General features: G+C 42.9%; 1 long non-coding RNA gene across 1 annotated transcript; it reads right to left on the minus strand.

The window, feature by feature from the left end:
* Window positions 1–5,878: 5,878 nt before the first annotated feature.
* LOC144367700 (uncharacterized) lies at window positions 5,879–8,671 on the minus strand. The gene is made up of 3 exons (XR_013427225.1): window positions 7,448–8,671; window positions 6,393–6,527; window positions 5,879–6,172 (listed from the first exon to the last, which is right to left on the minus strand). It is a non-coding gene; the product is annotated as an uncharacterized LOC144367700 (long non-coding RNA).
* Window positions 8,672–26,365: the final 17,694 nt, after the last annotated feature.

Consider the following 26,365-nt stretch of genomic DNA (forward strand, 5'->3'; position numbering starts at 1 on the left):
TATCTCGGGTGATGGTGTGATTGGAGGAACTAGGTCACATGCCTTCACCCTAGCTGCAAGGGAAGCTGTTTTTAGATTTGGGAAGGAAGGACTCAAGTTATCAGGGGTAACCAAAAATGTAGAAAGGAATTCTTAACATTGTCTACCAGTGATGGATGACAAATGTTCAGGTCGTCTTCCTTCTTGTCTGTCTCCCCTGAATAGATTGTAAACTCCATGCAGGCAGGTATCTGGAATATCTCATCCACCTCTGTATCCCCAGCACCTAACATGGAGCCTGTAATGAATAATGGATAACTAAAATGGGGGTGATAATAGACCCGCCTGTACTTTGAAGCTACTGAACAACTTACAGTCTCTGGGGGGGTCAGGGGTGTGTCTCCATGTCTTTGGGGTCTGTTTCTTCTTAATGGAATACCCATTCTTCCATAACCCCTTACCTAACAGTGAAATCATCTTTATCCTTCAGTTCTCAGCTTTGACTCACCGGTCCCTGGAGGCCTTCCTGGGTGTACAACTGCATCCCCACCACCACCATTGTCACCACCCCCACATCCTTGCACTGGGGAGCTCGTTTAGTGGAATGGTCAAGAAGACCATCTCTGAAGTTGAATGACCTGATTTCAAATGCTAGTGGCCTTGGCTCTTGCTAAGCTGTTAGATCTTGAATAAGCCATGTGACCATTCCGAGGCTCATTGCCCTCCTCTACAAGATGGGGATAAATAAGTCACAGGATGGTTGTGAGGTTTAAATGAGATGGTGTATGCAAGTCCTGAGGGTGGGAGTGGAACAGAGAAAGCTTGATCATCTATCGCTGCTGCTGATATTCTTACTGTTCCAGCGCTTATCAGGGCAACATCATGTCTGTATCCCCAACAAAACCGAGCCCCTGGAAATCAGAACCTAGGGTGACCTTTAACCCAGCACTCTTTCATGCCCATCCCATGCAGATCAGATGTCCTCACGATATTTGTCGCACAAACTCAAAGCAACTACAAATGCCAAGATGGGAAGATGAACCATTTAAAATTAGCGTAACAGAAAAAAAATAACTAAAATTAAAATGTACCTGGAAGTGGGGGAGATGGCAAATGGCTAGCGTCAACGTTATGTCAAGATTCCACACATGTCCATACAAAAATGTTGCTAAGAGATAGCTGAACAAAGGCTACAACCAGGCAATTCAAATGAAGAAATGAAAGTAGTAAATAAACGTGGAAGAAGTGTTAACCCTCAACAGAAGAAGTACAAATGAGACATAAACGAAAGCAACAATAACATAGATACGGAATTCAACACAGAATTATTTATAACACTCAACAGTGTCCAAGGACAGAAGAATGGTTCCATAAATAATGATATATCAGTTCAACGGCACGGCGTTCCACCATTAAATAATCATGAAAATGTTGAAACAAACGCCTTGGAATAGTAAGTTTATAAGCAGATTGCAAAGTTAAATTTGAAGCATGATCACAATGTGCAAAATGTTCATCTGGACTTGATGAAAGCTTGGCAGAAAATACGAGAAAAGGAAAACAGTTGCCTTGATTTAAAAAAAAAAAAAAAGAAAGAAACTTTACCAAGTGCCCACCATATGTCAGACTCCGTGCCAAAAGCTCACACGTATGATCTCACTTGATTTTCCAACTCCCCCCCTATCCCTCTGAGGTCAGAGTTGTTCCCCTTTCCAGGTAGGACCAACGAGGCCCAGAGAGGGGCAACAGAACCTGCCCGAGGGGGCACAGCCAGTAATTGGGAGGTAGGAATGCCAACCCAACTCTGGTTTGTTGGACTCCGAGTCCAGGGCTTTTTCCAGTGCATCAGATGTACAAGATGGATGGAGTCCAGTGGCTTTTCTTGCTTTTTAAACATTGCCTTTGGTGCTGTTTAAATGTCATTTGCACAACTAAACACAATTTCAAGAAAGCAGTTCAGTTAGTCCTTCTTCCTGCAGAGAGCTCCCTATCATTGGCGGGCACCCGTGGTTTTGCCTAAATGATACCAGGAAACAGCTTCTGTCCTTCTTCTTTGGAAGGGGGACACCTGGCATTCTTTCCTCCATTCTCTTCATCAAGACTCATTCTTCCATCCCAGGCTGCCCAGGGACTCTGGGTGTCCCCACCACGGGGATCCCAGTGCTATTGTCAGTATTTCCAAAAACCAAATAGAAATTGGGCTTTCGCCCTGAACTGTACTTGGTGGACTGATAAAGTGGCCAGCGTTACCCCCTGGGTGGAATTAGAGCACCACATGTCCTGACCCTGTCCTGGGGGCATCGTTAGGGCTGTGAACACCTGTTGGGGGAGTCACGGAAGTCCCCTAGGGGAGATGACTTTTCAGCTGAGATCTGGAATGTGAGTAGAAGTCTGGCAGGCAAAGAGCAGGAGGAAGAGGGAGCACACGACCAAGAAGACATGCAAATGGCCAATCGGTACAGGAAAGAAATGCTCAGTCTCATTAATCATCAGGGAAGTGAAAATCAAAATCACCCTGAGATATCATCTCACCCAAGCTAGGATGGCTATCGTCAGAGAGATAAAGGCGGGCAAGGATACGGAGAAAAGGGAAGTCTTATACATTGTTGGTGAGAATGTAAATTAATACAGTCACTATGGAAAACAGTATGGAGATTCCCTTAAAAAAAAATAAAAATAGAACTGCCATATGATCCAGAAATTCCACTACTGGGTATGTATCCAAAGGAGATGAAATCGTTATACCAAAAAGATACTTGGACTCCCATGTTTATGGCAATACTATTCACAATAGCTAAAATATGGAGGCAACCCAGATGCCCCTCCGTGGATGAATGGATAAAGAGAATGTGGTTTATACACACACTGGGATATTATTTAGCCATAAAAACAGAAAGAACAAAATTCTGCCATTTCCAGCAACATGGATGGAACTGGAGATAACTATATTAAGGGAAATAAGCCAATCGCAGACAAGCACCTCATGTCACATTGGAAACCAATGTCAATCATGCAGAGCGGAATGCAATAGTGGAGATAAGGAGTAGAGACAGTAGGAAGAAGTTCAATAGGAGTGTAAAACACAGTGGGGGCGGGGCGTGGGGCTCAAACCTGTAATCCCAGCAGCTCTGGAGGCTCAGCCAGGACGATTATGAGTTCAAAGCCAGCCTCAGCAATTTAGGGCGTCCCTAAGCAAGTCAGCAAGACTCTCTCTCTAAATGAAATATAAAAAAGGGCTGAGGATGTGACTCAGTGGTAAGTGCTCCGGGGTTCAACTCCCAGTACCAAAAACCAAAAAACACAGTGGGGAAGTCTTTTCTGATTTTTCTCTAGCAGAGTAGGAGAACTATTGTTTTAAATAATCTAGGATACATTGCAAAATGACTCCATGAGTACAAAGTTCCCAACACAAAAAAATGATCCATGCTTGAAAAAAATGGCTATCTTTTTTTTTTTAAGAGAGAGAGAGAGAGAGAGAAAGAATTTTTTTTTAATATTTATTTTTTAGTTATCGGCGGATCGAACCCGGGCCGCACGCATGCCAGGTGAGCGCGCTACCACTTGAGCCACATCCCCAGCCCCCCAAAATGGCTATCTTATTACCCTAATTTGATTATTATACCTTGTATACATGTATTGAATTACCATGATGTACCCCATAAAGGTTTCAAATATTGTTTCAATTTTTTAAAAGAATTATTAAAAAGAGAGAGAGAGAGGCACCACACGGGAAAGCCCTGGAGGCAGAGAAACTATGGACTTTCAAGGAAATGAAATGAAAGAGGTCACCAGGGCCAGAGCCCAGAGAAGTGAACGGAGGCCGACCCTGCAGCATTGGGAAGCCACCGAAGAAGAGCAGGGAGGAAGGATCACATCCCAGAGCAAGACGGGAGGGCTCACGGGGGAGAGGTGCAGGGCCTTCCTGGACCTGTCTGGGTTTCAGAAAGCAGAGGACTTGGGACTGGACTAAAAATCACACACCGACACCTGGGTTTAGGGCGGGAGAGGGACGGGATGATGAGGAGCCCTCTCTTCATTAGCTGTAGAAGAGTTAAGGCTCACAGAGCTCACATGCAGCCCAAGCCCAGGAGGAAAATTCCGATACCCTCAAACAGCCCTGGCCCCTCCCCAACTCCAACTTCTTTCCAATCGCTGGTCCAGGGAAAGTTTGCCTCATTGAAATATTAGTAATCCACAATGAACCATCTCAAGCCTGTATACAGATAGAGGCACACAGGAAGGCCAGGACGAGAAGAGAGAGGAAACAAGCAAAGAAACGAATGAAAACAAAGAATATTTACCAGGATGAACACAAAACAAGACACCCCCCCCTCCCAAAAATTCTCAATGGAGCATCTGTTTCCACATGCCAAGGTTCGGAGAGAGGTACAGGAGCTCACGGAGATAATGGCAAGACAACAAAAGGAAATAAAACAGAAGCTGTCAGGGCTCAGGAAAAAGCGGAAGGAAAATGACGACATCCCCGAAGGAAAGCCAAAGTGAAAGTGGCACAAAAGAAAACAGAATCTGTCAAAACGTAGAGGACGCAGGGCGGTGGAAACGAGGAAAGCGAGAAAAAGGAAATGAAAAAATATTTTTTTAGGTTGAAGTGATAAAAAACGACTGCTGTGGCTTGGGTATGGTTCCCAATAGTTCCCCTGCTGGAGGCTCTGTCTCCAGTGTGGCAGTGTTGAGCTGGTGGAGCCTTTAAGAGGTAGGGCCTGGTGGCAGGTAATTAGGTCACGGGGATCCACCCTTGGAAAGAATCACAGGGACTGGGTTTGTACTGGGGGGAACAGGTTGTTATAAGGGAGTCTGGCACCTCCCCTGAATCCTTCTTCTGTACCCACTGCCTGCAACTCTCACAGGTGCTCTCACCTTTGAGATGTCATTCACCATGGGGCCATCACTAGAACGGAGCACATGCTATGCTCTTTAATCTCTAGAACTATGAGCTAAATAAATCTCTTTTCTTTATAAAGTAACCCAGCCTTGTGTATTTTCTTTTTTTTTTTTCTTTTTTTAAAGAGAGAGTGAGAGAGGAGAGAGAGAGAGAGAGAGAGAGAGAGAGAGAGAGAGAGAGAGAGAGAGAGAGACAATTTTTTTAATATTTATTTTTTAGTTCTTGGCGGACACAACATCTTTGTTGGTATGTGGTGCTGAGGATCGAACTCGGGCCGCACGCATGACAGGTGAGCGCGCTACCGCTTGAGCCACATCCCCAGCCCCTTTGTGTATTTTCTTATGGCAACACAATACAGACTTAGACAATGACAAAGAGAGACTCAGGCAGGTGTTTAATCCTCAAAGTTATATATTAATGATATTAAGAGAGTAGAAACTTAGTCTAAATATAGTGTGTACAGGTAGGGACTTTGGGAAGTGATTATATTAGATTAGGTCATTAGGGTGGAGCCCCCCCATAATTGAATCCTGGTAGCTTTATAAGGAGAGGGAGAGAGACCATACCAACACAGAAATGCATACATATTCTTGTCATGATGTGAAACAGTCCAGTGGAACCCTGTCAGCTAAATAAACTTTATCTATAAAGTAAACTTCCTCAGGTATTTCATTATAGTATTGAAAAGCTGAGTAATACAGACTATAGATACATAAGGAGTCTCTGAAGAAATAAACTAAAATGATGTCATGATACAAGTATTCTGACATAATTCAAAAAAGTATTTCAAAAAAAAAATGGGAGACTAAACAATTGAGATCCAGGAAAATTAGAATATGACAAAATATACCCTAATAAAAAAGTTATTAGTCTATAAAGTTATGAATTCCTTGAGCATCTCAAAGAAAAGGAATACATCTCTCATAAGGCCGAGGCAGCATTGGGAATTAGAATACAATGGAACAACACCTACAAGGTCTTCAAGGAGAGGCAATGTGACTCAAGAATTTTATTTTCAGCCAAGCTGTTTTCTGAATATAAAACCAAAAGACAAATGTGTTTGAACATGTGTGGGTAGTTTAGAGGCTAGGGCAATGGCCCAGAGGCTTTGTTGGAAGAACAGGGTTTTCTCCTTGTGGTGACCTTGAGTTTTAGTCAGAGGTTCCTTCCCATATGTATGCAGCAGATCCTTGAAGATGTGACTATGTGCTAGGCCTGGATCTGGGACCAAACGCGTTCTATATCGAATGTTCCAGAGGTGAGAGAAAGCTTCCCCAGGAGGTGAGCTGCCTGAGGAAGAGGAGAGGAGTCCAGGAGAGGAAGGGGATCCCAGGCAAGGAATAGAGCAGGTGCCAAATTGGGGCAGGAAGCACTGGACAGAGGCTCTAATGTGGAAGTCAAGACGTCATCAAGGGTGGGATCTGAAGTTGTGCGGGAGAACCCAGAAGACCCAGGGTGGACAAGGGTAGGGGGCCATGAACCCTGGGCTTTCCAAAGCCTTAAACTTTACCTGATAGGCAGCCACGGAATAACTGACGCAAAAATGGCTGTTACACTGCAAGACTGAGGGGTGTTCTCATGAGAAGAAGAACAAGGCCAGGCTGCCCACCATTGCTGATTTTGTTCCATGTCATATTGGAAGTTTCTGCCAACAGAAAGACAAGAAAAAGAAGTAAAGAGCTTAGGGGTCACTGAGACCATCTAAATATTTTTCACTGTGGCGTCAAGGAGCGTGCTTGGACAGATTTCCTTCTTTCTGCATCTTCACGTTGACTCCTGGGGTTTTTGATGGTCTCTCCCCTCTCCTGGCACTCTTGGCCTTTGTTATCAAGGACAGAGTCCTCTATCAACTCTGCAAGGCCGCTCCTTATTTCTGTTTTACACATGGAGAAGGAGGTGGTGAGGAGTGGGCAGCCTGAGGCCACCCAGGGCATAGGTGGGATGACTCTGTCAACTCCCCACAAAGACGTGGGGTTCTCATTAGGCTGGGGAACAGGAAGGCAGGGGGAGTGTCACAGCTCTTTGAACTTCACCAAGCTCACAGAGAGGAGGTCCTTCACAGGAAACCCCAGAGGGTGACCAACTGGAGAAGGTTCTATGAAGTGACACATCGATGGCCAGCCACTATGGCCCACATTTGTTAGAGTCTGTAAACAAGTCAAAATAACACCTGGCATTTTGCCAGGGGAATGTTAGAGTTGGTAAACAAGTCTGGATGGTGCCTGGCAAAATGCCAGAGGGAGTGGTTTGTGAAGTAACGCCAGTGAGCCATTAAGTTTGGAGATTACTTATTGGTTGACTGATGTATCTAGTTTATGCTAATTAAGATAAGCTGTGTGGAATGTATAAATAGCTCTGTTGTCCTACAATAAATGGCTCCTACTCCTGCTGTATCAACGTACGCAAGTTATTCGTCATCCCCCCCCTCCAGTTATTTTGTTACAGCCAGACTGCGGCACATGTTCAACTTTCCAAAAGCAACAACCAACCTCCATGCAGCCTCGGGTCCCAGCCCCAGGCCTAGAGTGCTCCTCTGTGCTCTTCAGATGGCTGGCTCCCCCTCACCTTTCAGCTCTCTGCCTTCCTTCCTCTCCTCAGAGAGCCTCCGACGGCTCGGTCCCAGGTCGCTCCAGGCTTTGTTATCAACTCAGGCTTCACCTGCCCTAGATAGGATGCTTCGCGTTTGTTCCGGGTCTCATCCTACTGGGGTACCATCCCACCGGGTCATCAGACTGTCCCATTTGAACGGGAGTCTCCATCTGGGCACTGCAGAAATGCATGAAATAAAGCACTTGGAAAATTCCAGGTTTTTCTGAACTTCTTTTTGGGCACAAATGAGAAACTTTCAAGGAAAGAAAGACCCTGCCATCTCTCCAAACCCCCACACGCATTAGTCAACACATTTCTTGAGCACTGCCCAGGTACCAGCCTGTGCTTGTCATAGAGGTACACACCAAGGCAGGTGCTCATGCATGAGGGTCCCCAACCCAGGGGTACTTAGGGGCCCAGATCCAGGTCAGGGCTGTTCACCAGGCTGTGGGCCCACAGAGCCATGTCTGCCCCCAAAAGGTGGCTTTCTCTGGTTCCCTCAGGAGTGCTGCAGGCTGGCACCTGGTCCCTGCCATGCAGGGTTACGAGAGTGGGAGACAGACAAAGCACTAGAAGGCATCCTATTTGCTGGTGAGGGCACTGGGCCTCTGGGAAGATGAGTAACCAGTAAGGGACAAATTCCAAAGCCACAATCTGCCCTGCAGCATGACAAGGGGATTGTAGCAGCATTTACTAGGGTTGCACACCAGCCCCAACCTCCAACATCCCAGTTTCCCCCTCTCCCGGATCCCTGTGATGATGAACGCAGGTTCCTCTGATCCCCAAGTTCCCTCCTCTTGACCTTGCCAGCTCCTTCAGCTGAGCTCAACCTCGCTCCTCCCTGTTGCTGCCAAACTTCCTTCATAGCCACCTACCATTGTGGAAGGCAGAGGCTCTGATGAAATTTACTTGGTGAGATTTTTTTGGTGCAGTGCCTCCCGCAGCTTGTATTTCCTGTCCCAGGTATCTTTTAGAGCTAGTCATGGATCCTGCCTGGGCTGGGGACAGACCTGAGCAATGGCCCCTGTGCGGTACTCAGGATTCTATTCCCAGTGGCAGCTAAAACCATCACGTACCTAGGAATAAGCTGATATGAATAAAATTATACCACTTTCCGGAAGGGCATAAAAGGAGATCTGAGGAAATGGAGAGACACTCCATGTTCCTGGGTGGGAAGACACAGGGCTGTAAAAATGTCAGTTATCCTCAAAGTAATCTATACATTTAATGTAGTTCCAATGAAAATATCAAAGGACTTTTTATGGAATTTGACAAGCTGATTTTAAAGTTAATCTGAAAGAAAAAAAACACAAAGAAAATGCACAAGCAAGGCTGGGGTCATAGCTCAGCGGTACAGTGCTTGCCTAACATGTATGAGGCACGGGGTTCAATTCTCAGCACCACATATAAATAAAATAAAATAAAGGTCCAGTGTCAATTAAATATATATATATATATTTTTTAAAAGAAAATGCACAAGCATAGAATATCTAAGGGAAAAAATATAGTATTTTGGTTGTAGTAAATGTTATATCCCATAATATTTGCCTTATTAACCATTTTTCAGTGTACAGTTCACTGGTATTAAGTACATTCACGATTACATAAACATCATCACCACCTGTTTCCAGAATTTCCCCATCATCCCCAACTAAAGCTCCAAACCTATTAAACAATAATTTCCCATTCCCCCCTCCTCCAACAAGAAAACAAAATGTAAACAAGTAAAAATAAGGGGAACAGTCCAATCAGAAATAAAAATATCTTATAAAACAAGATAAAGCCCACCTATCTATCTATCATAAGCAAAGTATTTCATAATAAATGGCATCAGGATAAATAGCCCTCTGATTTAAAAAAACTCTATCTTATACTCAACACCCATACAAAGTCCCTTTGATTTAAAGAACCCAATGTAAAAAACAGAACCCCATAAAAGTGTTAGAAGAAAAACAGGACGGATGGATACATTTGACTACATAAAAACAGTTAACTTCTGAATGACAGAGATTCTAAGAACAAAGTTAAGGGACAAGTAACAGGCTGGGAAAAACAAACCCGCCATAGACATACAGGAACGCTACAAGAACAGATCTTGAAATAATAACAGCTTGCTTTCATCTTTCCCACTTCCTCACGTCAATCAGAGGTTCCACTTTACCTCCAGGAGAATTAGTTCTTTTATAGCAAGAAAATAAAGACAGAAGCAGCCGATGTTTAGATGTCATTGTTTTTGTAACTTCCCAGATAGTCTACTGAAGCCCACATCAGAAACCATACTTTTGAAAACCAAAGCCTTTGATTTGCAAGAGTCTGCTTTTGCTGAGAGAAGAAAATGCTCTTGAAAATCAAAAGGGAAGGTCCTGAAGGAAGCTGGAGAGAGATAAAATTTATGCCTTAACTACAGATTGAAAAGGACTTGAGAAGACCCAGCCCGTGTGCCTCTGGGAAAGAAAATGAGGTCACTGGACTAGAAGAGAGGAAGGGAGTGGGGGTGAGGCATGACCTTGGGAGAGGTCAAGGGCATCTGGGAGCAGGGAACGGGACGTGCAGGATGAGGGACGGGGGAGTGCCTTCAGTGCATAGAGCTCCCTGAGCTCCCTTCATCCCACTCCTGGGAGCTTCTTGGGGCTGCGCCACCACAGCATGCCCTCTGTGCCCTTTCAAGTGCACATAACCGGCCACTCTGGCTGAAGAGCTGCATTATCCATTCAGCTCTTTACGGTCTGACAAAGGCCTCCATGGTCAGCTGTCTGGTGTGCTCAGCAGGAGTGACGCCCAACAATGTCCTGAGACTTTGCAGAGGAGCCCCATCTGCACGTATCCCTATTAATGCATCCTCTTTTCATATGCCTCAGGGCACTCATCAGCCTCCTCCACCAGAGGGGGGGGGGATCTTTAAAATCCACAGAGCAGGTGGTAGTATGGAAGTGAAGCCCCTCTGTGACCTGTATTTGTGCAGAACTAGATCTCGATAAAAATCTACCTTGGCTTAGTAGCACCACCATATATAAAGAGGCACCGATAAATCAACGATACCCCAACCCAGTAGAAAAATGGGCAAAAGGTATGAAAAAGAGAATTCATATAAGAAATATAAACATCTCATAATAATATGAAAATATTTCCAGTGCCAGTTTAAATTAGGGAAAAGCAAGTTAAAACAATAAGATTTAGTCAAGTGCATTGGCACATGCCTGTAATCCCAGCTACTCTGGAAGTTGAGGCAAGAGAATCACAAGTTCAAGGCCAGCCTGTGCAATTTAGGAAGACCCTGTCTCAAAAATAAAAAGGGTCTGGGGTTGTGGCTCAGCGGCAAAGTGCTTGCCTAGCATGTGTGAGTCCTGAGTTCAATCCTCAGCACCGCATATAAATAAATTAATTAAATAAAAGATCAATTGACAATTAAAAAAATTTAAACAAAGTAAATACAATAAAAAGGACTAGGGATGTATTTCAGTGGTAGAGTGTCCTTGGGTTCAATTCCCCAGTACGAAAGAAAGAAAGAAAGAAAGAGAGAGAGAGAGAGAGGAAGGAAGGAAGGAAGGAAGGAAGGAAGACTTGGCAATTATAAAGGTACACACCTTTAAACTCAATAATTCCACTCTGCCAAAGTGTCCAGGAGTTGGTTGAGAAAATCAAGGTTAAAAGGATCTGCCCAATATGTGTTTGAAGAGTTGTTTAGCAATATTTTTTATAGTGAAAAACTGGGTAACAGAGATTGGATTCAGAAGGAAGAAGAACAGAGCAATTGAGAGTTGGAGATGGAGGTCAGAGGCCAAGGCAGAGACAGAAATGGAGCCAAAGGCGAATGAACCCAAGCAGAGGCCGAGAGAGTACTCAGCAGGGCTGATGAAAGGGATGAAGGAGGAGGGAGACGCCAGGCAGACAGAGATGGGGAAAAGCAAGCCAGAGAAAGCCAGAGTGGTGAGAGCCAGAGACAGGCAGGGGCAGAGGCCTAATGAAGCCCAGGGCAAAGACTTAGGTACTCCCTGGGCTTACAGAGGGGCCCAGCCCCAATATAGCCCATCAGCCCCTTGACACATCCATCAGTGCCTAGGACCTGACCCTGGCAGCTGAACAGAATCCATCTTCCTGCCCCATTCCAGCATCCCAGAGTTGGAAAGCTCGGGAACCATGGGTGGCTGCTAAAATAACCTTAAGCAGGGAGGTTCCCAGAAGTCATGTCTGTGAGGAGGAATGGGTTGGGCCTAGCAAAAATACTCTGAGAAATCCTGGGTCCTTCTGAGAGCAAGGAAAGGCCATGAAGAGGTTTCACATCACACACATGGGCAGAATACACACTCACACACACACTCACACACACACACACACACACACATTGTGGGGGGCGCACGGCTGTTACAGCCCACCCAGAGGTGTTCCAGTGCCTGGTGAGGGCCAGAAGTCTCTGCTGGGGCTGCCTGGGTGGGAGAAGCTACACCTGGCCGTAGGGACTCGTTTTTGAACCCACAAGAGAGTCTTCCAAGACTGTACAGATGGGGGTCCCTCCCCGCCCTCCTGGGCCCACCTGCCGGAGACCGTTATGGCACCTTCCCCGTGCCCACTTCAAATGTGCCCTGCAGCTTCCCCCTGCTTCTCTGCCTCAGGCTGGGGAAGGCCACTCACCCACGGGGCGGCAGAACTCGGTAACCTAGGGAGCCGAGGCTGTAGACCAGCCCTGAACAACAGGGGACAAGAGTCCTAGAGAACATCTCAGCTTTCCGACCTCGTATCAAAAAATTCTGAGGGTTCTCCCTGTGGTTCCTTACGGCTTGGGGCCCAGTGGCCCACAGTGGTGACAGCTCAAGGAACACCCTATAGGAGAGGTCCCTTGTCAGAGTGTCCCACAGTGGGGATGTGTTGACTTGCTTCTTCCTGGTGTCGTTTCTCTTGTTCCTCCCTCCTCTGTATTTCCGGTAACTAGAAGTCAGCCAGGGTTCATTGGTCTGGTGATGTACTTTCTTGGGCTCTGGCACTGCCCGGCTATATCCTCTTGGCCAGTCCTGGAGGCCACCTGCAGACATACCATCCCAGTGCCTTTCTACTGTGCCACCTGAGGATGAGCTCAGGACCAGAGTGGCCTTCCACTGGAGGGCAGGGTGGGAATGTGTGGGTGGAGCCCCAGCCTCCAGCCTCTCTAGGGGAGGCTCCTGACATGCTCTGCACATCTTTCAGGGGGTCCCTGGAGAAACTGATCCCCAATTGCCTGAGTGTGAGACATTCATTAATTCTTTTTCCCCCCTTTCTTCCTTTCCTATATTACTTCTCTTCTCCTCTAAAAGTTTCCTAAGACTGTCTCCCAAATATGCTATACTACTTGCACCCACATCCTTTCCCTAGGGTCTGCTTCTTTGGGGAATCGGAACTAAGGCAGACGCTTCACAGATGGGGCTGTGTCCTTGGGAGACACCCAGAGTGGCGCTCGGTTATGGAATTCCCCATCAGCCTTTCGTATTAATCCGCTCAGCCATGGGTGACTATTGCCTGAATCCATTATTTTATTAAGGGGTGTAAAAAAAGTAGTTTTCTAACCCTATCAATCCTTCCACATTTATTAGTTGGTTTTTTTTTTTTCATAAAGAACTTTCCCTCGTAAATGAGGGCTTTTAAGTTGAGATGAAATAGTAGAAGAATGACAGGATAAAGGCCTAATTCTTTCTTTTTCATTGCTAACTCTCAGAACAAGGAACTGTGCCCTAGTTACCACTGAGAGAATTTAATGATATTTGTTTGATTTGGATTCTGTGTGTGTGTGTGTGTGTGTGTGTGTGTGTGTGTGAACAAATGAGTGTTCATATATTCATTCTGTTTCAATACCTTCCAGTCATTATTCTTTCATCTTTAACCATTGGGCAATCCTTCTGGTTGGCCCCTAGGAACTTCAGACATGATCTGATGACTCTTTGATGATGTCCTTGTTTTCTGGCCCAACAAGATGTCCCAGGTTCATGTTGTCCATTTCCTGCCCCAGACCTGGAATCCTCCATTCCTGCTAGAAGCCCTGGTTCCTGCGAGTGGGAAGATACAGTCTGACCCCTGGGGGTGGCTCATTGGTAGTGGATTGTTACTGATTCTGCACTTCATCAGTGGACAGAGCTGTCAAATACTTTTGAACAGAAGAAACCAAAGGATTATGAGTTTCTGCTGATCTTTCCAATTCAAATATAACATTTCAGGGTTTTTATGTAATCTCTTTGATCTTATCCTCATCTCTCTTTTCTCATACACTGAAGATCTTAGAGTCTAGCATTAGCATAATTACTTATTTGCATTATCCTGTGATTTTTATAAGTTTCAAAAATAATGTCAATACTTTTTTAAACCAGCAATAAGACTTTTAAATGAAGTTTTAAGATTTCTTTGAAGATCTTTTTGTCCTTAGAAAATATTTCTTTAAGGACATACAGTCGATATGCTGTGAGGTAAAGCCACTTGAAATAATTATTTTTACTGAGTGGTTATTTCACCAATTTGATGTATACTTAAAGTTCTTCATTTCAGATTGCTTTCAATTTTTAGGGATTGCTTTTTCTCCTCTTTTCCTTTTGATTTAATGTTATTTGTGAATGTGTTAAATATTTATGTGATTCCAAATTCAAAACCACATGAAAGTGTGTATCTAGAGAATTTCAGTTCCATCAGTATCTCTCTGCCCTGTCTTCCCCTGTAAGTAATCATTTTTATTGTTTTTTTCTTATTTGTTTATCCTTCCAGTGTTTCTCCTTTTTTTGCAAATATAAACAAATATGCATACATATTTATAACCTTCCTTGCCCCATTGTTACACAAAAGATCGAATGCTGTATATTCAGCTCCACACCTTGTATTTTTCACTGAAAAATATATCCTAGGAATCATTCCATTGCAATCTGTCTTCCATGCTTCTTCTTATAGCTTGATAGTATTCCATTGTGTGAATGTCCCAGTTTACTCAATTAACCTCCTAATGATGGACATTTGGATTATTTCCAGTATTTTGTTAATTCAAATAATGCTACAATGGATAACCTTGTGCATAAGTCATTTTAATATTTTTTCCAGTGTTTATTTAGGATAGAAATCCACAAGTGGATTACTGAGCCAAAGGGTAAATACATCAAGTGATTATATTTCTTTTGTTAAGATTTTTCCAAGTTTCCTTCCAAAGAGTTGAACCATTTGTGTTCCCATTAATAACCATTTTCTGTCATCCATTCAATAAACACATATTGCATGCCCTGCTATGTATCAGACAATTTTTTTTTTAATTTGGTACTGGGGATTCAATCCAAGGGTGTTTTACCATTGAGCTACATCCTCAGCCCTTTTTATTTTTATTTTGAGACAGGATAAGGATCTTTAACCTGATTTGGGGGTCAGGAAGATTTCACTGATGAATAATGTCTGAGGTGAAACCTAATGAACAAGTAAGGATTAATCAGAAAAGTGGTTGGGGGAAATACTTGGGCCAAAGAAGAAATCAATCTTGAATCAAAACAAATTAATAAAAAAAAGAGAAATGCTTTATAGCAAAACCCATAAGGTACAGTGATCAGTATTTAGAAAACAATTTCTAATTTCAAGTTATTTTATTGTTTAAAAAAAGCTAAAATAAATGAAGTAAATGGGCAACTTAAGAACCCAGAAAAAGACTAAGATAAAAGAAAGTGAATAAAATTAATAAAGATAAAATAAGAAATTAATGAGGTAGAAAATAAAGAAATAAAAAGCAGTTAAAATGATACATTTTTAAAACCAGCTCTTTAAGGGCTGGTGATGCTGCTCAGTGGTAAAAAACTTTCCTGGTACACAGGAGGCCCTGGATTCAACTCCCAGCACAGCCAAGAAAAAAAGGATGAGAAGTACAAAATCACTAGCAGGGCTGGGGATGTGGCTCAAGCGGTAGCGCGCTCGTCTGGCATGCGTGCGGCCCGGGTTCGATCCTCAGCACCACATACAAACAAAGATGTTGTGTCCGCCGAGAACTAAAAAATAAATATTAAAAAAAAAAAAAAATTCTCTCTCTCTCTCTCTCTCTCTCTCCCCCTCTCACTCTCTTTAAAAACAAACAAACAAACAAAATCACTAGCAAACCTAAATAAGCAAAAAAAAAAGAAAAAATATACATAAAAGGTGAAAAGAAAGAAACAGAACTAAGAGAATTCAAAGATAGCATTGTGGCCAAGCACGATAGCACACACCTGTCATCCTAGAGGCTTGAGAAGTGGAGGCAGAAGGATCCGAGCCAGGAGTTCAGAGCCAGCCTCAGCAGAAGTGAGGTGCTAAGCAACTCAGTGAGACCCTATCTCTAAATAAAATACAGAATAGGGCTGGGGATGTGGCAACAAATATGTTGTCTGTAGGAGGCTGACAATCAATTAAAATAGAAATCACCAAAATTGATATAAGAAGAAATAGAAATAACAATCAAAGAAAAGTTTAAAAAAGCCATCGAAACAGGGCATAGGTTTCGGTCTCTCTCTCCACCTTTGTGTGTGGGCTCCATTCTTGTGTTACACCTGCTATAGTTTGAATGTACATTTCTCACCCTCTCCAATTCATATGGTTGGATGGTTGGAACCTAAGACCCAATGCAATAGTATTAAGAGGACCAAATCATGAGGATTCTGGGATTAAGATCCTCATAAAAGGATCAGAGGGAAGTACCTACCCTTTGCCCCTTCATCCCTTCCATCATGTGGGGGCATAGCATTTGTTTCTTCCAGCAAATGCATCAATAAGTCGCTATCTTGAAATCAGAGACTGGGCCTTCACCAGACATGGAACCTGAGAGCACCTTGAAGTCGGTCGGACTTCTAGCCTCCAGAACTATGGGAAATAAATTTCTGTTCTATGAAAATTACCCAATCTCAGACATTTTGTTCAAGCAGTAGGAACTGGGCCAGCTTCCACATGACCAAAAGATATCCAATGGTAATCTCAGAGAGCCTCACTAGCAGCCTACATCCCATTCCCTGGTGTAACCTAAGAATGAGCTCTCCTGTTGATTATGATGGTAACAATAATAATAATAAAAACGAAATCTATTGGCTGATCACCCAGCTTCAGCAAGGTCAATCAATTCCGGCATCTGTAGGATGCACACTTAGGATTGGCCTAGACTGGATCATATGCTTCCTCTTCATGGCTGAACAGACTGGGGCCCAGTGACTGGTAACTTCACCCAACCCCATGGAGTTGGGGGCAGTTACTGAGGGACCATAATCCTGTGGATCGTTACAGTCCACGCAGGTGCTCCATCCATTTCAAACAACAAAAACAGGAAGGAACAAGTCGAGTGTGTAATAGTTGGGAGAACAGCATGATGAATTGTGACCCCCAAGTCAGACAAAGCCACACTGTACAGCTAAAATTTACCTGGTTACTAGCCCAAATATCATCCATTTAACATTTAGCAAATATTTGTGAAGCATCTACATTACTCTGCACACTGTTTTAGATGAAAATCGGTTAAAATTTTTTAAAAAGTCTGGAGATATGGCTCAGTGGTATAGTATTTTTGCCTAGCAATGCAAAAGGCTCAGGGTTCAATACCTAGCACAAAAGGAAGGGAGAAAAGAAAAGAAAGCTGGACTTGGTAGTGCACTCCTGTAATCCCAGTGACTCGGGAGGCTGAGGCAAAAGAATTGTGAGTTCAAAACCAGCCTCAGCAACTTAGTGAGGCTCTGTGTCAAATAAAAAATAAAAAGGGCTGGGGATGTGAATCAGTGTTTAAGCACCCCTGGGTTCAATCCCCAACCAAAGAAAGAAGGAAGGAAGGAAAAAAGAAAATAAGAATACTGTCCTCATGGTGCCTCTCTGTTTCATCTCTAGAGTTGTGGGTGCAACCAGATGAACAAAAGAACCTATCCAGTTCAAAATTCTTTATTGTAAAATGGAAAACCATGTTTACATATATTTTTTTTAATTGTTCTAATTAGTTATACATAACAGTAGAATGCATTTTGACACATCATACACAACTTCTCATTCCTCTGGCTGCACATGGTTCAGAGTCAACACCAGTCTTGTAACCATACATTCGTCTATTGAAGGGCCTCTAGGTTGGGTCCATAGTTCAGCTATTGTGAATTGAGCTGCTGTAAACATTGATGTGGCTGTGTCCCTGTAGTATACTGATTTTAAGTCCTTTGGGTATGAACCGAGGAGTGGGATAGCTGGGTCAAATGGTGGCTTCATTCCAAGTTTTCTAAGGAATTGTCACACCCAATCAATAAATGGGCTAAGGAAGTAAACAGACACTTCACAGAAGAAGAAATACAATTGATCAATAAATATATGAAAAAGTGTTCAGCCTCTCTGTAATTAGAGAAATGCAAATCAAAACTGAGATCTCACTTCAATCAGAATGGCAATTATCAAGAATACAGAATGGCAATCGTGAGTGTTGGCGAGGATGTGGAGGAAAAGGTACACGCATGTTTACATATCTTAAGGACAAAAAAAAAAAGCAAAACCCAGCCCCAACCTGAGTGAGTGCACTGCCTCCTTTGAGGAAAAAGAACTGTAAAATGAGCACAATCCCACATCACTTAACAGCAGGGGTGTGACTGTACATCAACCTAGAAGGTACAGCCTACTCCATTCCAGGCTCTAGGGGACCACCCTCGTATATGCAGCCAGCTGCTGATTGAAACGTCGTTAAGCAGCCTGTGACTATAACTGGAATCCAGGAAGCAGCCTCCAAGAGCTTCCATTTTATCAATTCAAAGAGGCAGTTTTAAAAAGTGTTAAGCACATGGATTCTCAGTTCTGCTCAGTACTTGAGCATATGGATTCCAGCTGCTCTACTACTAATTGACTGGATGATCTTGGATAAGTTTCCTAGTCATTTTTGTGCCTCAGCCTCCCCATCTGTAAAATAGAGATAAAATGTACTTCTCTCATGGAATTGTTCACATAGAAAGTGTTTACTGGGTACCAAATGCCAGGCACTTTTCTAGGGCGTTTAGTTGAGATGAGGAAACAAAACAAAGATCCAGTCCTCTAGCAGAAAGAGACAACCAGCGAACACAATAAACAAGCAAATTGTATGTAATTTCTGGAAGTGATAAGTGTTATAGAAAAAAAAAAGAGTAGAGTAGAACAAGAGGGAGAGAGAGGGCTGAGGGGATGGGTCGCTAGATTCATGGTGTGGACAGAGAGAGCTTCCTTGAGATGGTAAGTTGAACTAGAACTTGAAGGAGGTGAGTGAGGGGAAGCAGATATTTGGGGAAAGAGCTTTGCAGATAGAAGGACCAACTGATGCAAGGCCTTATGACAGGCACTTGCCTGGGAGAATTGGAAAACCGAATGGCCAGTGTGTGCGGAGCATCATAGGGGAGGGAGGAGTAGCAAAAGGAATCCGATTGCTGGGCGCAATGGGGCACACCTGTAATCCCAGCAGCTCAGGAGGTCGAGGCAGGAGGATCACAAATTCAAAGCCAGCTTCAGCAACTTAGCGAGAGCCTAAAGCAACTTAGAGAGACCCTGCCGCCGAATAAAATATAGCAAAGGGATAGGGATGCGGATCTGTGTATAAGCGCCCCTGGGTTCAATCCCCAGTACCAAAAATAAATAAATAAATAATGGGATTAGGTCATGGTGAGGCCTGGAGACCACTGCAAGGACTTTGTTGTTTTTTAATATTTATTTTTAATAAATATATCAGCAAAATATGTTATTTTTAATATTTATTTTTAATAAATATATTATAATATCTTTATTTTATTTGTTTATTTATTTTTATGTGGTGCTGAAGATCGAACCCAGGGCCTCGCATGTGCTAGGCAAGGGCTCTACTGCTGAGCCACAACCAAGCTCCTGGACTTTGGTTTTTGCTCTGAATAAAATGTGGAGCCACCGGGGCTGGGGCTGGGGCTCAATGGTAAAGCGCTTGTCTAGCGTGTGTGGGGCACTGGGTTCCATCCTCAACACCACATAATATTAAAAAAAAAGAAGTGTGGCTTCTGTCAGTCCTTTCCCACTTTCTTCTTTCTCCACAGGTAAATGTTCTTTAAAAAAAAAAAATGTGGAGCTGCCAAAGGTTTTGAGCAGAGGAGCGACATGAACTGATTGACATGTTTAAAGGACCTCTCTGGACACTATGTGGAGGACAGAGTATAAATGGGCAAGGCCAAAGCAGGGAGACCAGATTGGAAGCCGGTGCCATAGTCCAAGTGAGGTGAGAGGAGGGCGACAGTCGTCGGGGTGGTACGGAATGGCCATCTGGATGCAGTTTTCCAATCCGAATATGAGGCGTGGATAGACTGTTCTTGATCTGAGCAACTAGAAGGAAGCACATCAACTTCAGTTTCAGATGAAGTGGGTTTGAAGGGGGAAGATCAGGAATTCCATTTTGAACAAGTTTAGTTCGAGAGGTCTCTGTACCTCCAAGTAAAGAGGCTGAGCAGACGCTGATTGCTTAGGTGTGGAGCTGAGAAGAGAATTCTGGACTGACAATAGAGATCTGGGAGTCACAGACATGTAAAGAAAGATATGGAGGACGATGGAACTGGATGAGAACAGCAAGGAAATTTGAAAAATGTGCAGCGCAGAGAAAACCATCAAGATTGAAGATCCAGGGGGGGCTGGGGTCACGGCTCAGTGGTAGAGCACTTGCCTAGCATGTGTGAGGCCCTGGGTTCAATTCTCAGTACTGCTTATAAAATAAATGAATGAAATAAAGGTCCATCAATGTCTAAAAGAAGGAAGTCAATGCAGGTAGTGCTGGGAGAAAAGAGACTCGAGGGATGGACATGAGGAGGAAGCAACCTTTCCAGAGGAGTTTTGCTACAGAGATGGGTAAAATAAATAAATAAAGTGGTAGCTGGCAGGGATATCTGGTCAGTAATGCTTATTTTCTTCCTTTCACTTATTTATTTAGCTACTGGGGATTGAACACCAGGACACTTAACCACTGATTTTTTTATTTTGAGACAGGGTCTTGTTAAGTTGCTTAGGGCCTTTGCTAACTTGCTGAGGCTGGCCTCAAACTTGATTAAGATCCTCCAACCTCAGCCTCCCGAGTTGCTGGGATCATAGGTGTGCACCACCACACCTGGCTCTTCACTTTATAAGCTAGGAACACTCAGGGTGTTTGTTTGCTGACAGTTGATGGTGACAGGCAGGTCACTGGCTGAGTTGGGAGGAGGTGCTGGGAAGTTGGGCTAGAAAGAGAGCAGAATATGAGAAATGGACTCTTAAAAGCCTGTGGGGCAGTGAAGCCTGTGTGTGGCATGTAGTGTCCTAGCCAGGCAGCCTTCAGGCCTACTTGAGATTTGTGGACAAGAATGGTGAGAATTCAATAAGCTAATATATTACCCATGAAAAGCACTTAGACCAGAATCTGGCACATAGAAAATGCTATTTCAGTATTAACTATTATTATTTAAAATTAAGTATAGAAAAGCCTAAGATGATCTAAGCCATAGTATTAATAATTTTGTGATAAGAAGAAATATACTCATATCTGGCATTTTGTAACGATTGAGAATATGTGGCCCATTTGAATGACAACCTTGTAACTTTAATTGAAATGTGCAACACGGTAATTGATTAAGACTCATGATTTCAAGATGAAATCTTACTGAAGTAATGCACAAATTAGAACATCTGAGTTTTAGGCTCACTATATTTATTAGTTTAATTTTCTGGATTGATAAGAACAATTTTGTTCTACGGAAGGTTTTGTTAAGTGAGAACATTTAAATACTTAAGAAAGAAATCAATTATGTTTAAATTTATCATTGCAGTTTTACAATGGTGAAGGTGTTTCATTCACTGAGTTTGTAAGTGGGGCCAAGCATTATTCAAGATCTTCTTAAAAATGATTGTTAACATTTATTAGGCTTATAAATAGAATAATAGGATTTGTAAGCTGAACATAAAAGCCTAAGGAAGGACCAAGGTTTTTGGAAGTAATTTTAATAAACTGACTCCACTTTTAAAACCAAAATAAACCTTCTTAATAGTCTCCTCTGCAGACAAAAATCATCCTCAAGGGCACTGAAGAACAGTTTTGACCAATTGGAGGAGTAGCTAGTTCTTGCGGGAGAAAAATCAGGACTCAAGACAAACTCTCTAGGCTGGGGTGGGGCTGAGTGGTACAGCGTCTGCCTAGCATATGTGAGGCACGGGGTTCAAGTCTCAGCAGCACAAATAAATTAATAAAATAAAGGTCCGTCGACAACCAAAATAAATTTTAAAAAGACAAACTAACCAGGGAGGGTCATAGTGAGCTCTCTGAGAAGGAAGGGAAGGGGGTGCTGAGATACATGGTCACCCAGCTGAGGGGGGGAGCTAAGAGTGCAGGGTTAGGTCTTCAGTGCCGCTGAGAGGTGTGAAGGAAGCAGATTGAAAGGAAAAATGAGACAAGGAGCTGGGCCTGGGCCGTGGCGGCACATACCTGTAATTCCAGCAACCCAGGAGGCTGAGTCAGGAGGACCTTAAATTCAAGGCCATCTCAGCAATTTAGTGAGGCCCAGTCTCAAAATAAAAAATACAAAGGACTGGAGAATATAGCTCAGTGGTAGAGCACTCCTGGGATCAATTCTCAGTGCCAAAAGAAAAGAAAAAGAGGTGATATTGTAATGCCAGATTCGTGGGACCCCAATAGACCTCCAGGAGCCGAATCCCATGGAACTACACAAAAGTCTTTATTGCAAGCTCGAGCCTGGACTCACAACCCTTTCCGTGGCAGCGATCCCAGGGAGTGAGTCCTGACCCTTAGTTCAGTGGGGATTTATAGGTGTTGGGGGGATACTCTATGTGTCACAACATCACACAGCAAATAATTTCACACCGCGGGGAAAGTCAAACAACAACTCTCAACATTGATTAGCACGATAGTTGGCGGGAACAAGTCGGGTAGGGTAAGGGTGATTGGTTAGTACAAGTGGTGGATACATTTGAACTGATTGGATTAGGCCTCGAGGGGTTGCAAGGGGTTGCAAGAGTATATATGCTAAAGTTGCAGGGTTGCCTAATCCTGTTATCAATCACCGAAACTATTTGGACCCTGCTTGGCATTTCAGGTATCTTCCCTGTCTCACTCTGATTGGTCTGAAATTAGGCCTCAGGCATTCTTTTGGTCTTTTCAGAAACTTGCATTTGTTGAGTCAAGGACATCTGGTGTGGACAAATGACTCAGCAGGGTAGCTTATGTGCCTAGCATATAGGGTTTTCCAAGGACAAGGGTCACACACACACACCCCACCACCACCACCACCCACCACCTACCCCCACTTTGGACAGGCCCTGTTCTGAGGTACAGGCTGGTTTTTAAAAAATGGAGTCACATCCGTTTCTCAAAATCAGAAATGAGCATCCTGTATTGAACCCTATTAGTAGGCTCTCAAGAAAAATAGAACCTATAAGGAGATTGAGATACAGATAGATGGATAGACAGATATTAAATGAGTTGGTTCATATGATTATGGAGTCTGAGAAGTCCCATGGTATGCCATCTTCAGGCTAGAGAACCAGGGAAGCTTGCAACACAGCTCAGTCCAAGTTCAAGGCCAAAGACCCATGAACTTGAGGGGCTGCAGGACAAATCCCAGAGTCCAAAAGTTGGAGCACTGGAGTTTCTGATGTCCAAGGGCAGGAGAAATAGATATCCCAGTTCCAGCAGAGACTGAATTTGCCTGTCTGCTTATCTATCCTGACCTTCTACCCATTGAATGATATCCACCACAGTGGGTAACAAGGCCAGATCTTCCTTACTTAGTCTGTTGATACAACCTCCAATTTCTTGCAGAAACATTCTCACAAACATACCCAGAAATAATGCTTTATGAGCTACTGGGACCCACATAACCCAGTCAAGTTGACACATGAAGTTAATCGTCACAAATTCCTTCAACGTTATTTAAGATGTGCCAGTAAAACTGTGACTTGCTTCGTTGTTGTTGTTGTTGTTGTTGTTGAAGAGTCTTCCAGTACAATCCCAGGCCAAGACTGACCGTGCAGGGCCCTGGTGTGTAGCAGTCTGGGGCCCCAGGCTGAAAGGTGATTATAGAGGTTGTCCCTGTGTCTCTGTCCTGGCAAAGGGTGCCGAACTTGGAAGGCACATGGGGTGTAGGTCCCAGAACTGGGGTGATGATCTGAGCAGATGATCAGAGGCTTCCTTCAGCCTGGAAGAGCCCTTCTCCCTTGGCCTGATCCCTGGCTTACCAAGGTGCCTTCTGGGTTTTGTTTTGTTCCTATTTTTCAGTTCCTGTCTATTTAATGTTTACTCTGTACCAGACATTGCCCTCATCCTGCTAAACCCGCATGAGAACTCAGGGAGTTGTCCCAGCTCCCCCCACCCAAAGTCACCTGACTGGTTATCTTGTCCCTAGAACCCAAACTCCTTTTTTTTTTTTAAATTATAAATTCTTCATGTTTCCACTAATGATGTCATAGTCTTTTTTAAAATATCTTTATTTATTTATTTATTTCTATATGGTGTTGATGATCGAACCCAGTGCCTTACACATGCCAGGCAAGCGCTCTCCCACGGAGCTAAAACCTCAGCCCGCTAGAACCAAACTCTTAACCACTGGTACTATTTGAAGTATGTGTCCCTCCAAGAACCATATCTGGGTATTTAAACCTCACAGAGACGGTATGAAGAGGTGAGGGCTTTGGAGAAGTTATTATTAAATGGCTCCAGCGAACTAGCAACCTCTTTCTGTCCTTCCTGCCCTTTATCACATGAGAATGCTGCTGCAAGAAGACCCCACCAAAGGAGCATGCCCTCACCAGACACCAAACTTATTGGTACCATGATCTTGGACTTTCCAGCCTACAGAAATGTAAAAAATAATAATAACAATAATAATCTCTGTTGTTTATAAGTCATCTGGGGTCTCAGGTATTTTGTTATAGCAATACAAACAGACCAAGACAACCACCATGCTGCCCTGCCTCTCAGCCACAAAGTTCACCTTCCAGAAACCTTCATGTCGGGCTTAGGTATGAACCTTAGTTTCCTCATATATAAAATGGCAATAATTCATTCTATGTGTTGGCAGTCATATCAATTAACAAGGAAAACTGTCCCAGAGCATAGAGAAAGATGGAGATAGATCTAAGGTTTTTTTTTTGTTTGTTTGTTTGTTTTTAGATCTAGGCTTCTTTAGAAAGACTCTGACCCCCAAACTTGACTAGGATAGTGCAGAAAAGGAAAAGAAAAGGTCAACCTCCATTACTCATACCAGTGCAAAACTCCTAAATAAAACTGTGGCAGAATGAGAAATGTGATATTTCTTGTGCAACTGCGTTTATAGACTGGGTTCAGACCCTTTTTTAAATATCAGCAAGGCTTGGTATTGTGGCACACACCTGTAATTATAGCTACTCAGTAGGCTGAGGCAGGAGGATCACAAGTTTAGACCAGCCTCAACAACTTCATGACACCCTGTGTCAAAATAAAAAATAAAAAGTTCTGGAGGTGTAGCTCAGTGGTAGAGCATCCCATGGGCTCAATTCCCAGTACCACCACTACCACTACCACCATCATCATCATTAATCAGTTGTTTTTTTGTTTGTTTTTTTTTTGAGAGACAGAGAGAGAGAGAGAGAGAGAGAGAGAATTTTAATATTTATTTTTTAGTTTTCGGCAGATACAACATCTTTTGTTTTTGTATGTGGTGCTGAGGATCGAACCCAGGCCGCACGCATGCCAGGCGAGTACACTACTGCTTTAGCCACATCCCCAGCCCCATGAGCCACATCCCCAGCCCCTCAGTTTTTAAAATATCAGCAAGAAGAACCTACCAATGCATTAGAAGAGAAATATATCATGGTCCAGTGGTGTTGATTATAGGAATGTTAGGATAGTTCAACATTAATAAATCTATTAATATAATTTATTCTAGGAAATAAACTATGACAATGATTTAGAAGAAAATATACCCTGACTGAGTCCTTTTATTATAGTAATAAAAAGATCTGTATTAGAGGGGCTGGGGCTGTAGCTCAGTTGCAGAATGCTTGCCTAGCATGCGTGAGGCACTGGGTTGGATCCTCAGAACCACATAAAAATAAACAAATAAAATAAAGGGGCATTCTGTTTATCTACAACTACAAAAAATTTTTTTTTAAAAATCTGTATTAGAAAATTCATATAATTTATCTTATTAATAAGCAGAAAAAAATCACATTACATGTTAAAAGATAATGAAAACGCATTTGATAAATATAATATCCATAACTAAATTTTTCAAATGCAAGCAAAAAAACTTTTTTCTTATGATTATTCTTTAAATGTCTCAAACCAACTTTATGCACATGCTCCAAAATGAAACTCTATAAATAATTCCATTTGGTGTAGAACAATCTAAGATTCCTACCACGACTCTTAATTAACATTGTTTTGAAAGTCCTAGTTAATTTAATTAGGGAAACACAAGAAAAGAGATATAAATGTTAGAAAGGAGGCAAAAATAATCATTATTTAAAGTCCATATGATTATCTATCTAGAAGTCCCCCCAGAAATCCATTAAAAATATTAAGTCCAGGAACACAGCCAATTACAAAATAAATATATAAAAATCAATAGCATTCCCATCAAACAATAAATAGCAATTAGAAAATGTGACAAGGGGGCTGGGATTGTGGCTCAGCAGCCGAGTGCTTACATCACACGTATAGGGCACTGGGTTTGATCCTCAGCACCACATAAAAATAAATAGATAAAATAAAAGTCTTGTGTCCATCTTCAACTAAAAAAAAAAAAAAAAAGAAAAAAGAAAAGAAAATGTAACAAGGAGAGATCCCATTCATAATATCAGGAAAAGCATAATATAGGTAGGAATAAACTTACCGCAAGTATGCAGAACCTTTAGGAAAACGGTATAGGGAGGAAGAATGAAGAAGACTTAAAAGTACTAGATACACTTTGTCTTAACTAGAAATACTCGAGG

Source organism: Ictidomys tridecemlineatus, chromosome 11 (genome assembly GCF_052094955.1).
Source record: "Ictidomys tridecemlineatus isolate mIctTri1 chromosome 11, mIctTri1.hap1, whole genome shotgun sequence".
NCBI lineage: Eukaryota > Metazoa > Chordata > Mammalia > Rodentia > Sciuridae > Ictidomys > Ictidomys tridecemlineatus.